At 45.8% G+C, this 3,839-nt stretch overlaps 1 long non-coding RNA gene across 4 annotated transcripts; it reads left to right on the forward strand.

Moving 5' to 3' along the window:
• The first annotated feature begins 371 nt into the window (after nucleotides 1-371).
• LOC123043054 (uncharacterized) lies at nucleotides 372-3,839 on the forward strand. 4 transcript variants are annotated; one of them, XR_006418992.1, is made up of 7 exons: nucleotides 372-813; nucleotides 953-1,034; nucleotides 1,975-2,095; nucleotides 2,225-2,308; nucleotides 2,798-2,855; nucleotides 3,508-3,696; nucleotides 3,810-3,839. It is a non-coding gene; the product is annotated as an uncharacterized lncRNA (long non-coding RNA). The 4 variants fall into 4 exon arrangements; XR_006418991.1 differs by having other exon boundaries at nucleotides 373-813; nucleotides 1,972-2,095; nucleotides 2,237-2,308; XR_006418989.1 differs by having other exon boundaries at nucleotides 375-813; nucleotides 1,972-2,095.

A 3,839-nucleotide genomic window follows, 5' to 3' on the forward strand; every position in this document is an offset into this window, starting at 1 on the left:
AGGCCAGAGACACATGCTGTGACCCATACATGCATAGACTTAGGCGAGAGACACGTGTTGTGACCCATGTCGCCGCGACTAGCTATGACCATCTCTCGATGGATTGAACACATCGCCACCGCCCCACGCCAGGCATCCATCAGTGGGTCGACCATTCACGATGATGGAGCAACAACCGAAACGAAACCCCCACGTATGTTTGGATATGGCGCATGGCTGGGATTGGCCAGAGAGGCGATCGATCCGTGGGTAATCGCTACCGACCAATGAGGGAGACTCCCACCGATCCATCCCCGCCAGCTGCTCACGATTGATTCCGCGGGCCACCCGATGTCGACGGACGGGCGGACGAGATGGGGCAAAGACCATGGAGATCCATCCCAAGCATATCTGTGCTTCTTCCTTCCGGCCAGCTCCCCACGATCAATTCTGCGGGCCGTCAGATGTCGATGGACGAACGAGATTGGTTAAATAGACAGTGTCGATCCATGGGTAAAGTCCATTGACCAATTAAGAGTCCGCTGCATTTACGCCGCTCGTCTCTCAAAATTTGTGTCTCCTTGCTCAAAACTAAGTTTTGAAGACAAGAGAAAAGAAAAGGAAAGATAATATTGAAAAGAGGCGAATCCCATTCCCATCCCCCACCCATCTCTCTCCATGACCATTACCAGGAGGAGCAGGACGACGCCATGGAAGGGTCACCAACAACTCCGGTCTTCTCCATGGACATGGAGGTCCTCCGCTGCACTCCCTGATGCATCAAGCGCGCAGGCATACAAGGAGGCTCTGCTTCTTCCCAGGTCGCCATGGAAGGTATGCTCTGCTCTGCTTGTCAACGCCCATCTATCCGTGTTTGCTTGCTGCTGCAACTTGTATTCGGACGGAGCTAGACAAAACTGCAAAAATCACATACTTTTACTTCCTTTTTCAGAAAAAACTAACAAGTCTGCAGATTATTCTTCAGGTTGATACTAAATTGGCAATGTTGCTGTTCGGACCCCGCTGCCGCTGCGGACGCCATGGAGCCCGTCCAGGTATCTCACTCTGCTCTCTCTCATGTCCCGGCCATCAATTACCCGGAGGTGTTGCCTCTTTTCACTAGTGCAACCGTGCGTGTGCGTGTGCGCGCGTGTGTAGTACTCCCTCCGTCTCAAAAAAAGTGACTCAACTTTGTACTAAAGTTTGAACAAAGTTGAGCCACTTATTTTGGGACGGAGGGAGTATGAGATTCAACAAGACACAATGAGCTCTTGTAGCGATGATTCTTCTGCTGGTCACACAAGTGAGCCTATCTATGCTTGTTTTGTCTTGGCTCGATTGATTCCAACACTTAACTTTCAGTTTTGCAACTACAAATTAAGAGATCGATTTGGGGGAGGTGAGGTACACGAATGATAGTAGGCCAGATTCAGACTTGTATTCGAGAGGAAATTCATAGTTTCAGTTTCGCAACACACGCCCACACATAGCAACAGCCAGATTCAGACATGTGTTGGAGAGGAAATTCAGAGTAATCTGCTTGCCTATGTGCTAGGCTTGCATGTCAATTGTCTCATAACCGAGCCATTGGTCCTGGGTTTAGTTAGGACGTGTAATTCAGCTCCCTTGTTGCTACTGCTCCAATCATATAGGCTGCCACATATCATCATGCTTTCTACTGTAGTAATGTTCTCTTCTCATGTTCATCTCTACCCCATGTGTGTGTTGTGCTCTTGACATGTCCGCACGAAATCACCAATGCGTGTCTCTGTGTTGCAAATGTGTTCTCAACATTTGCTATTGTTTGGGCTTAGACAGCTCGATTGCCCGCTGTTTTCAGGATCATTGCCTTATGCTAAAATACTCCTATTCTTTTGCCTTATGCTATTGTTTCAGGATCATTGACATGATTTCCTTTTTTCTCTCATTATAATTGGAGCTCAAGATTTTCCATTTGACTCAAGATTTGTTATTTATCATGTCCTTGTGCAGCAGCATGATTGATTCGGTACTGCATCATCCCCGGTTAATGCAGAGGACAAGGGGCTCATCGTGTGTGTCTCCCTTCGACCAACGAGGCACGACGTTGTTCGGCACTGGCTGCAAAATAATCACGGTGAGCTTGTCAACGCCCATCTATCCGTGTTTGCTTGCTGCTGCAACTTGTATTCGGACGGACCTAGACAGAACTACAAAAAATCTCATACTTTTACTTCCTTCTTCAGAAAAACTGACAACTCTGCAGATTATTCTTCAGGTTGATACTAACTTGGTAATGTTGCTGTTCCGAGACCCCGCTGCCGCTGCGGACGCCATGGAGACCGTCAAGGTAACTCAGTCTGCTCTCTCTCATGTCCCGACCATCAATTACCAAAGTCTTCCAGTATGAGATACATGCCGATTAGAGCAACAACAAAACGACACCAAAAATATCACTTTTCACTATGAAAAAAGCTCCATTTTTCATACCCAAGTCTTCACATGTATTACAGAAAGAAAAAAACAACTCTGAAAAAGCTCCATGTATCTCATACCGAAATCTTCACATGAGCAAATTCCTTCAAAAACTAAAATAAAATACTGACACGAGCATGCATAGCAAATCTTACAATTTGAGGGAGCACTAGGAAACTTGATACTCCATATTTTGCCTGCTTGCTTGCTTGCTGCAACTTATCTTCACAGACAGACAAAACTGCAGAAATCTGAAACTTTTAGTTCCTTCCTTCTTCAGGAAACTGAAAACTCTGCAGCAGATTTATCTTCAGGTTGATGATACTAACCAAGCATACTAACTTGATAATGCTGGTGTCCTCAGGCGCAGACTGTTGTGTGCCGCCTCTTCCATGGGCGTCCACGCCATGGAGCTCCTTAAGGTATCTCTTATGTCGTGTGTGTCCCGGCCATCAATTACGTACCCATAGATGCTGCTTGTTTTCACTAGTGCAACAATTTGTGTGTGTGTGCCCAGTATGAGATTTGACAAGACAACATGAGCTCTTGTAGCGATTCCCACATGCTAGCCTTTCTATGGCAATTATGTCTAGTCTTATTACATCACTTTGTATGGAGCGTACAACTTTGTTTGCTACAGAATATATAGCACCATCCTGAAATACTACTCTACTATTTCGTTTGTGATCACGCCCCTGTACAACAAGCCTTCCAATCTGCTAAGTTTTGCCTCTCTTGCTGTATGTATGTATATGTATGGGCAAAATGATGACAGGTGCAAACCCGAGCTGCCTGCCATGTCGTTTATAATAAACACACACTAGTAATAGTAAGATAACATGATATTCAAACTGCGTAAGTTTGCAATTTCTCTCTCTTGCACTGGTAACACTATCACATATACTCCCTCTGTAAACAAATATAAGTGTGTCTAGATCACTAAAGCGGTGATGTAAACGCTCTTATATTTCTTTACAGAGGGAGTACTAGTTATGTATTTCCATTTCTTAAATGCTGCCATGTCCATTGGTGTGACTCCATTTCTCTGCTTTGACGTTGATGTTTGCCCAACAGAGACCCTCAATGATGACAGGTGGAGTGCAGGACATTGAGGACATGATATGAACCGCCGTTCCAGACGCCCGCCTCAGGGAAGGAGCACTCCATCCCGCTGATAACAATGTTTTGAAAGAGGAGATGACGGATTTGGTGGAGGAGAGGAACTCCCTCAAGGACGAAAAGAGGAGCCCTGTGTACAGAAAAGTATGTGATGTTTTATCGAATCACCATCGCAGCAACCTTACTATGGCCTGACGTTCCCTTTTGTCGACGGTCTTGACTGTAACTCAAGTGCTTGTGATGTTGCATTCTGGCAGCTTGTGATGCTGCTTTGTCAAGTGCTTGTG

Source organism: Triticum aestivum, chromosome 2B (genome assembly GCF_018294505.1).
Source record: "Triticum aestivum cultivar Chinese Spring chromosome 2B, IWGSC CS RefSeq v2.1, whole genome shotgun sequence".
NCBI classification, from domain to species: domain Eukaryota; kingdom Viridiplantae; phylum Streptophyta; class Magnoliopsida; order Poales; family Poaceae; genus Triticum; species Triticum aestivum.